This window comes from Epinephelus moara, chromosome 18, assembly GCF_006386435.1.
Source record: "Epinephelus moara isolate mb chromosome 18, YSFRI_EMoa_1.0, whole genome shotgun sequence".
Taxonomy (NCBI): domain Eukaryota; kingdom Metazoa; phylum Chordata; class Actinopteri; order Perciformes; family Serranidae; genus Epinephelus; species Epinephelus moara.
Genome location: NC_065523.1, coordinates 3700040 through 3710706, shown reverse-complemented (window position 1 = coordinate 3710706; position 10667 = coordinate 3700040). Strand labels below are relative to the sequence as shown.

The 10667-nt window shown below is 42.8% G+C and overlaps 1 long non-coding RNA gene across 1 annotated transcript; it reads left to right on the top strand.

Moving 5' to 3' along the window:
• The first annotated feature begins 16 nt into the window (after nucleotides 1–16).
• Nucleotides 17–9717, top strand: LOC126406138 (uncharacterized). The gene is made up of 3 exons (XR_007571653.1): nucleotides 17–8233; nucleotides 8327–8401; nucleotides 8489–9717. It is a non-coding gene; the product is annotated as an uncharacterized LOC126406138 (long non-coding RNA).
• Nucleotides 9718–10667: the final 950 nt, after the last annotated feature.

The following is a 10667-nucleotide window of genomic DNA, read 5'->3' as shown; positions in this document are numbered from 1 at the left end:
ATTACTATTTTGCACGTTTACTTTAGCTGGGCTAACCGTTAGCTGTTAGCCCTGTTAGCCGTTAGCGGTGTCTGTAATAGGTAATAACTCATTAAACGGTCCGTGAAAAAAATATCTTATCCAGCGAATATCTTAGTTACAACATGATTGAGCTAGCAAAGCAGTTTTGTGTTGCTGTGTGTGGTATTTATTCAGTTTTGGGAAATCACGATGTCTAGAAAGCACCAGTGGCTGCAGCTGACAGGGACAGCTAACAGCAGCTGCAAAGCTAACATCAGGACGTGATCTGTTAAAAGCCTCCCATTGTCGGATACGACATGAAACTACTCCAGTTAGCTCAATCATGTTGTAACTTAGGCTGACCAAACGTCCTCTTTTGCCCGGACACGTCCACTTTTCACGTCCCGTCCGGGGCATCCGGGGTTTTTTTTATAAACTTATGATAATGTCCGGTTTTCCGGTGTTTGTGTGTGTTAGAGTGCGGCACGGGCAGCATATTTCTGTCCGAACCCGAACTGAGCCCGACATTATTTAATGACCAAAGCACTGAGTTTGTGTCACACAGTTGTTACGATTACAGGCTATTTAACAGGCCGGGCGTGCGCCATGGGTGCTCAGCTGCGGAGAGGGAGACCTCCAGCGGGAGGCAGGAAGTCCGACGCTTCTAGCAAGAGGAGAGGGAGAAATAAAACAAAATAAGATAAAATAGGAAAAACCTGTCTCCCTCTTTTATTTTATTTTCAGCGTTTAATCGAGGCGGGCTGCTGGAGGTCCGACACATCCAGCGAGGAGAGAGGTAGAAACAAACAGCCAATGTGTGTCTGTGTGTGTTATGTTCAGGTGTTGTCACGTAAATAACAGTGCCCAAGCAATAAACAGGACAGACAATAGGATTTTATTTATTTTTACACTACATTTTCACTGAAAGCTGACCGAATCCGACCCGAGCCCGAATACAATTTATAGCTACATTTTTGACCAAACCCGGCCCAACCCGTCGGGTACCGTCGGGCTCGGATCGCCACACTCTAGTGTGTATGGGTCCCCTATTGGGGCCTATCTGAATTTCTGTCTTTGAGAGATATTATTTTTTAATATAACTGAATTTTCTATCCATACATATAAATTTTAAATATATTAAAATTATAAGGCATCTTTGAGTAAACTGCGAGTATCATTTAAGTTGGCTATGTCGTGGCCGGCCGAGTGTCCTCTTTTTTGGAAATCAAAATATGGTCACCCTATTGTAACTAAGACATCCGCTGGAAAAAATATTTTCTTCACGGATGAGCACACGTTTGATAAAACGGAGTTTAATCTCTCGGCATCCATTTTCAAGGTGTGTGTTTGTTTCCTTGCGGACGAGAAAAGGGGGAGCGCGACATTTCCGAGAAGGCGTGTCCTTTTCAAAAATGCAAGAGGTGTTGCTTTGTTGCCGGCCGTTTTCGCCGGTGTGTTAAACACACTTTAGAAAGGAGTGTCCCCAGACTATCAGAAGACGGAGATCTCTGATTGTCTGGTGGCGAGACTAGGCATTAACTACTTTTCCACTCTTTACTTTAGGAGCAGAAGCAGTCTGGAATCACGCTTAAGTGTTTTATGTGACATATTAGAAGCACTTTTTTCATTTTCCAACCAATTATCAATAATTGGGCATTTAATATCTGGAAATCCTTTCCTGTGTTTCCACATCTACCTAGTCTGTTATGAGGTTATAGGCTATCACTTACATTTCACATTTCTGATGAATGTAACTTTTTGCTTCCCCTAAAACAGAACATTTGTGCAGGTAATAAGTATCACTGTTTGATTTCATATCATAAGAATTACTTCATTCATGGTTTTTTTTAATAAATATATAGATATAGATATATAGATATACATTCATTCATTCGTAGATCAGTGCAGACTAATTTACTGACTTTTCTGCTTTAACCAGATGACACGCTATTTTCTGTCCTGATTTTGGTTGGAGAGTGTTTTAGTGAAAATATTTGCGTTTTATATTCTTTACTTGTATTAATTGCTGTTGATCGCCCGCACTGTAGTTATAAGTGCACCCTAACTAATTTCAGATGCACAATAAGTCATTTTGTTCTGAAACCAGGTCTGAGATCACCCCTTGCTTATACGATATCAAACATGTCGTTTTCAATTCAACTCAGCTCAAACAGATCAATATAATTCAAATAAACACAATAAGTTTGTGCTCTAGAGAAAGGATCAGCACTCAGTGAATAACCTTCTAAGCCCTATGATAAGCTATTATGGCAAGGCTTAACTATACAGACCAGTGAGCAGTGATAACTAATGTCTTTGGGGTCATCAGGTGGGAACCTCCTTTCACCCGTGTTTCATCTAGTTGTTCCCACGACACCTCCGGGAGGCTAGACGTTGATCTCTGGCATCCCAGAGACACTCCCCTAATGCCAGGTCTCACTGCTCCCCGCACCAACCCAATAACCTCCTTTACCTTACTTACATATGGCTTTCTCAGCCCAAACAGCACTGCCACCTTCAACAAACCCAGGCTCTGTTTATGCAAACTCCAGGTAGAGACAGTGCAGATACTACCTTTCCTAGTGCATTCACCATAGTCTATTTCACACGCTACATAGCATAACTCCAATATAAGCTAAAGTTAAAGGAGATAGAGAGGATAAACTCACAGGCTTTCTCAGCCCAAACAACACTGCCACCTTCAACAAACCCAGGCTCCGTTTATGCAAGCTCCAGGTAGTGACAGTGCTGATACTACCCTTCCTAGTACATTCACCATAGTCTGTTTCACACACTACATATCATAACTCCAATATAAGCTAAAGTTAAAGGAGATAGAGAAGATAAACTCACAGGCTCAGCAAACACTCTTACCTTGCAGCATGGTCTCAAACAAAAGGGATTCAAATAGGCCACTCCCACACTTAAATAACCTTCCTCTTCCTGGATTTTCAGATTCAGAATACTTTATTTTTTTTTTCTCCTGAGAGGACTGATTGGTGGATCTCTCCACCTGATCTCAAGGAGTTATGTACCCTGCTTAGTAGTTCCCCCTGCTGGCCCCCAACTGACATTATTCTTCTTCACCCAAATCCACTGACTAGCTCTAGCTGCTTCATCTGACATTTCCTTCACTGTCTTCCTCAAACTCTGTCCCCACACTCCGAGTTCCCCCAGGAGCGAGACAGCTGATCTGGCCATGAATCCCCTACACCCCACTTCCACTTGACAAATTCTAGTTTTCCATCCTCGCTGCTCAGCTTCTGCTCCTAAGTCTGCATACCTAATCTTTATATATATATATATATATATATATATATAGATATATATATATATATATGATAGTTAAGGTATGTGACAATAATAATCATATGTAATAGTAGTAGGCATCAGGCAGGACCATGTCAGCAGTGCAACCACAACCCGTGATCCAGGTTAGCCGCAATTTGAGGGAACCTACAAGACAGTAGAACACAGAGGCCCAGGAGAGAAAAAGAAGCCAAGTTAGTGTTATGCAGAGTAGGACATGAAGGTTAGCAAATGAAGAGAGATAGCGAAGAAGAGAAGGGGCTCAGTGTATCACAGGAGGTCCCCCAGCAGACTAGGCCTACATTACCCTAAGTAGTGGGTGGTCTGAGGCAAGCCTGAGCCAGCCCTAACTATAAGCTTTCTCAAAGAGGAAGGTCTCAAGTCTACTTTTCAATGTGGAGATGGTGTCTGCCTCCTGGACCTAAACAGGAGGATGGTTCCACAGAAGAGGAATCTGACAGCTAAAGGTCTGGCTTCTTTTTTTTTTTTCTTTTTTTTTTTTACTTTTGGAGACCTTAGGAACCACAAGTAACTCTGCATTGTCAGAGCGCAGTGTTCTGGTAAGATAATAGTGTATTACACTGATCAAAAAAAAAATTAAGAGAACACTTTATCGTCACAGTATAACACCAAGTCAGTTAAACTTCAAGGATATCAATCTGTCCATTTAGGAAGTGCAAGTGATTGTGAATCAGTTTCACCTGCTTTGGTGCAAATGAAAGTGACAACAGGTGCAATGGAGAGGCAAACGCAAGACCACCCCCAAAAAGGGAATGGTTTTGCATGTGGTGGCCACAGACAATTGCTGTCTTGTTATCCTTCCTGACTGATTCTACTCTAGTTTTTAAAGTGAAAGATGGCTGAATTCCATTTTGCTGCTTCAAGTTCAGGGTCCTAGTATTGCATGCTTACTCATTTTCACACTGTCACGGCTCAGGGATATTTGCATTGAACAAAGCCATTGTTAAAGGGATATTTTGGACTTTTTGAGGTGGGTTTGTATGAAGTACATGTCCATATTCAGTGTACTACCTACAGAAGATGGCAGTCGGCACGCCCCCAGTTTGGAGAGGCAGCCAGGCACACCGCTACAAAAGCTCGCCAATGTCCTGCTGTGGACTAGCCTGGAAATCCAGACCCAAATCTTGAAAGATTTAGGGTCTGGCTATGAGTAATGCAAATGGCCCAACTCGAGGGGTGGCACCAAGCATGCATTTGGAAATATTACTGCACGCAATTGGATAAAATTACGTCCAATCAGAATAATACACGGGGTGACGTATCCAGAGCGCTACCAGCGGAGCTAACTGGTAGATTAGACTCTTGCCGTATCCGGTCGGCAAAACAGCAAAAACGTCCTTCTTGCAAAGGAAAGATTCAAGCGCCGTCTTCTGTTCCTCTTTTAGAGAAAAAGCTAAGTCTAACCTCTTTTAAAGAAAAAGCTAAGTCTAACTCGTTCATTGTAGCGGCCAAAGCCGTTTCAAACAACTGGTGTTCATCCGTAGCCATCTTGCAATGTTTACTGACTGATTCCGGACTTCGTCGTTGCAGCGCTGTCGTCATCTGTTTAGCTCGCCTCTGGCCCGCCTATATCAGATACACCGATGTGATTGGTGCAGCTCGGCTCCAAGGGCATGGGTAATGAGCATCATTACTGATTGCCAGAGTGACTCACTGAGCAAATTCAAACTGTGCTCTAGCAAGAACTCTGGATTTCCAGGGTAGCTGTGGACAGGGGCAACAGCAAAATGTTATTTAGCCAAAAAAAAAAGCCTACCTAAAAATATCAATATCGGTTTAAGGGTACACTATATTTAGAATATCATCAGACAGCCCCTTTGGACAGGTAACTGAAGCCCCTTTATCCATCTATGCTGTCTTCAAAGCAAGGCTGTAGCCATGGAGTCAACATTGGGGGGGACCAAATCTGCACACACCTCCACCCCCCCAAACACACACACCCTTACTTCCTGCCATTGAAATTCTAAAATAAAATATGTACAAATTCACTAATACATGAGATACGTTCTTTTTTTTGAATGTCTAAGTGCCTTAGACTAGGGATTAAGGATTAATAAAGTACAACTTCACCCATAATCATATTGAAGTGTTTTGATCCATAGGAAGGTCTGTGCCACGCAATTTCAGTAGAAACAGATTTGATTTATTGCCCTTTCATTAGGGATGTCCCGATCCAGCTTTTTCCACTTCCGATCCAATACCGATATTACAGCCTTGAGTTTTGGCCGATACAGATACCGATCCGATCCAAGCACGTATTATACATATTCACTTATTTTGTTGTCAGTCATGTTAGAAAAGGTTTGATCAAGCGATATTACTCTAACAAGAACAACTACTTAATCGGGTTAGTTAGAATGATCCACAACAGTTGATATGAGAAGCTGACCCGTTTATTGTTAACAGGGTTAAATAAACAAACTTTAAACTTGAACATTAACATTAAATAAAAAATATAGCTGGTTTGCTTTGGCTGCTTCGGCCCCTTAATAAATAGAAAATAAATCAACACAAGAAATCTTTAAAATGTCTAATATTGAAATTAAAATAGCAGCAAGACTCCACACACTTGTGCTTTGGCCCCCTAATAAATAAAAAATAGATTAACACCACAAGACATTGTTGACATTTAAGAAACAATGCAGCCTTTCCTTTTCAGTTATTTTAGTAGTGTCAGTGCAAGCCTGGTGCTGCTCTTTCCTGGGACCAACGGAGAGGACAAAAAAACCACACACAATATTGTACAACTGTTTAAACAAGCAATAGTCCATCCATGGCTCCAGTTTCACTAATTGTCCCCAAAACAATGCCATCAGTGCTCTTTACTTAAACAGTAAGAGTGTAAACCAAATAAAAATATTACTCTCAAAAAACCAGAGCAGAAAACAAATAGTCAGTTAACTAAATTGACCGCTACTCTTCCTACCCTCCATGTGTGTCTGCCGTCTGCATGCTGGCCTGGTGGATTGATAGTAAGAGCTGGAGCTGATCACTGGAATGGACTGCTTGAATCGTGGAGCGCTGGGCTGGTCGGAAAAACTGGATCGGAGTTCTTGGATCAGCATTTTTCCATGCAGTCCAATCCGATGCCGATGCACGTTTTTTGCTAATATCGGCAGCCGGATCGGGACATCCCTACCTTTCATTTTACACTCACGACTCACACTAGTTGCTTGCCGCTCAATTGAAGTCATCTCCTCTTCTCTGACCACTTGTCACTTTACATTTTTTCACTCATTATTCTGAACACACCAAAGTGAACATGGACGAAATATTATCAAATAACAAATGGTGTCTCTTGCTCAGATAGCCTACAAACCATTTCTGATCTGAATGTCAATAATCCTTATATCAAGAAATAAATCATGACTCATTTTTTGTACTAATGCTACCGTACCGTATAACTAACGTTACTTCTATAATCCGACTGATAGGGTAACACTACTCATTTTTCTCACTGTGCTTAACTTACTTTGCTTCTTTTCTGAGACTTGCCAAAAAAAAGCCGAATGTCTCTGCCACCCTTCCTCTTGCTCATGACGACTCACTGTGAAATTACACATGCAGCGCTAACTTTATCAGAGACACTTCCAAGTTCAAACTTGATGCAGGCTTGTTGTTAGCTAGCTAGTTAGCTAGCTAGCCAGCTAGCTATTATAACGTGGTTACATTCGGTGCAACATTGCAAAACAATAACCATTCATGACATCAAAATTTACTGTAACACTTTACAAAATCACAATAAACAGTTAAAATATAGCCTACGTAACACTCATATTATCTCGTTTTCCACTTTTATTTAGTAATTAATAGAGAGACAAATTTACATTGCCTGCCTGGAACGTTACCCATACAGCAGTCTGGCAACAACGTTAATGGCAACCAGCCTTGGCATTCTGCTATGGCAACTCCACTTGGACAAACCACACGCAGAACCGATAGTAATAATAATGGGGATTTGTTATGTTTAGTTATATTTATGATGATTCCATTATTTTGGATGGTGGTATGTGGTTGCCTATCGTAGAATAGCAATGAAGAAAAAAAACAAACGTTTTCTTTGTTGTTGTTTTTCAGTTTCAGTTATATACTGGGGGGACATTTTGGGCATATCTGAACATTGGGGGGGACATCCATGAAACCAGAATTTCTTGCCTTGAAATGGCTCATGACTGAAAAATTTTGTGATTACTTGATAGGTAATAAGTGTGTAGTCTGGACAGGCAACAACCCCTTAAGCCATCTTGATACTGCTAAGCTGGGGGCAACAGAGCAACGTTGGGCTGAGGCTCTGGCTGATTTTGACTTCACTCTTAAATATCACTCAGGTCCTTAATACTAATAATATTAATGCTGATGCTCTGTCCAGACAACCAGCCTCAGCTGAGACAGCCTCAGTTAGCCAGTTTCTGCCTGGAACTCCCATCCCCGCAAGAATGCAGACGGAAATAGGTAAACAACCTAAGCAAGTGTCCTTGCTAGTGTGGCAGATTGAGTTTCTCCCCCTCCCTCCTCCTCTCCTTTCTTCCATTTCACTCAACGGGCAGCAGACTGCATTCAATCAGCCATCAGCGCTGTTTGCAGGGCGGTGCCACCCACCTTTATATCTAGGTGAGGCAATACTGCTCTGGTTCTTCTTCCTAACCTCCAGAGTCTGGCGTCTGTGCAGTCTGGTGTGGCTGGTCTGCCTTCCGAGGCTTTTTGGTGTGTCAGTCCTGCTGTGAGCATAAGGTAGGCTCTCATAATATTCCTGGTGTCGCACACTTACTGCGTGCGTAATTGGTGTTTTACCTGCCGGTTTCCTTGCTCTGCAGTGTGGCTGTCTCTCCCTCCCTTGGCTTCTTGAGCGCAGACCGGAGTTACGGTTTACTGCTTCGAGCTTGTTACGCCACTCGGTGTTGAGGTAGGCTGGCTCAAATTAGTTTTAAGTTGTGGCCCGTCTCTGCCTGGTCTTCACCTGAATAAATTGTCTCTTTCCGTGGTTTCTGGTCAGCAGTTGGCAGAGTGCGCAGCGGCCATGCGTCCTCCCCTCCTCTCCGCTCTGCTGTTGGAAACCGCCCTCTGCCCGGTGGTATGTATATTCGAGTTCATATTACTATTGATTTCAGTGTAATTTCAAATTGGTAATGTTCGTTTTTTTATGGTATTTACATTGCAGGCCCTTAAAGGCCAGGCTGTGCGCTAGGGTGTAGTGCCTCCTGTTTTTCACAAGCCATCAGCCTCCACCACCTGGCACGGGCTGCTGTTCTGTCTCCAATGACTTTTGGATTTGGGGTTTGTGCAGAGTGTGTCTACTCCGAGTCATTTATAACTGAATTGTTCTGATTGTACCAGAATTTTCAGAACTTCCCGTTTTACAATATTACCTGGTGTATTTTTATTCTCATCTCATTGACAAGGGGACTATATTTGGTAGCCACGTTCTAGTGGCCCTGTGCTGTTTTGTTTATTTGATTTAATTTACAGTAAGCAGTATTATTTGTTTTCTTTTGATTCTTTATTTCTTTCTCCTGTTTTGTTTTGAGGTTTGTTTTCTGGGGGTTGGTTGACTTAAAAGCTACACACATGCATGTCTTCCAACTCCTGGGTAATTTATATTAGACTCTATGTTTACTGATTCAGTTAGACAATTGTTATTAGCCTACTTTCTTTTGTAATATCTGTTATCATTGTTTGGTTTCTGGGGTATATTGTTTGGGTAAATTGGGGTGTGTGTGTGTCTTGTGTGAGACCGTTGACTTGAACTAACTGTGTGTTTCTCAGTTAGGAGAAAGGGGTGCGAGCCGGTGGCAGGCAGACCTCTTGGTGGTGGTGTCCCTCACTCACTCACCCCTTTTTGCCATGCTTTGGTTTTGTTTGGTTTATTTTGTCTTCACGTGTGGTGTGTTGTGTTCTTTTTTTTTGGACCCGTCCCTGCTCCTTTGTTGGTCTGTCCTCTGCAGTAAGCCCCCGGCCTAGCTTCTTAGGCCCTCCAACACACACAGTAAATTTCTGGTCATTGCTCTTTTAGTATTGAGAACGTGTCATTTTAAAAAGATATTGTTAAAAATAAAGTTTTGTAGCTTTTGGTACCTGTCTCTGCCAGTGTTTAGTTGAACCTGTGTGCCTTATTCTTGTGTCCCTTGTAGGGGTTAAGTTCAATAATTTCCAGGGGGTTAAACTCCCCCAGGTGGCGTTGTCGACAATCTTCGTTATATTACCTCGCCTAAATTCCGCCACACTAGCCATCTCCGCCCTTCCTTCCACTTCCAACAGCAAATTGACAAACCTCCATAAGAACGACTCAACAATTCGCAACCTTCTGGTGTTCTGGAGGCGCCAAAAAGGCCCTAGTGCTTTTGAGCGTAGACAACTTAGCCCAGCTGTATAAGGGCTGCTCAAACAGTAGGAAAGGTTGGTAGAAAAGGGTGGAATTCTTTACAGAAGGACCTTCCCATCTGATGGGAGGTCCCAACTCAGCTTCACCATGGTCATTGACATCAGGGAGTGGAAAGGACCACTGAGCTGGTGAAACAATGCTGCTACTTGCCAGGTATGTACCAGCGGGTAAAAGAATGGGTCAGCAATGTGAACATTGTGCTGTAGCAAAGCCTTCCCAACATGTTGTACGTGTTCCTATGGGCCACCTGATTGCGGCTAGACCTAACAAGGTCCTAGCTATTGACTTGACTTTTCTGGAACCAGCACAGAATGGTCAGGAACAGGTACTCATAACTGATGTCTTCTCAAAGTTTACACTGGCACTCCCCACTAAATACTAGCGGGCATCAACAATGGCCACCGTGCTTGTGAAGGAATGATTCTATAAGTTTGGGGTTCTACCACACATTCATTCAGACCAGGGCCGTAATTTTGAGACGCTCTTATTCAACAGCTGTGTAGCCTGTATGGGATTCAGAAGACTCATACCACTCCAACCACCCCAAAAGCAATGGCCAATGTGTAAAATTCAACAGGACCCTACACGAGCTTTTGTGCACTCTTCAACCTGAGCACAAGTCCAACAATTTTTGTCACATCTATGTGAGAGACCAGTCTTCAAACTTGATTGGGCACTACTGTTACAGAGACATGTGACTGTGATGTCACCAAGCCAACTTAAAGAGAACTTTCTGCTCTTCATCTCACTCTTTTCTCCTGGACCTCGACTGAGGTAGGAGGACCTGACACACCCTTCCCCTGTTTTCTCCCCTCTACATGCTCACAGCAGGAGCTGCAGTTTTGCTCTGAATGTGGCCTGCTCCCAGCAGACACAGAACCTGATGACCAGACAAGTTAGTGTGCGAAACATGAGGTTTGCAACTAACTTTCAGTGACAAGGAGAACCAAGTCGAGTT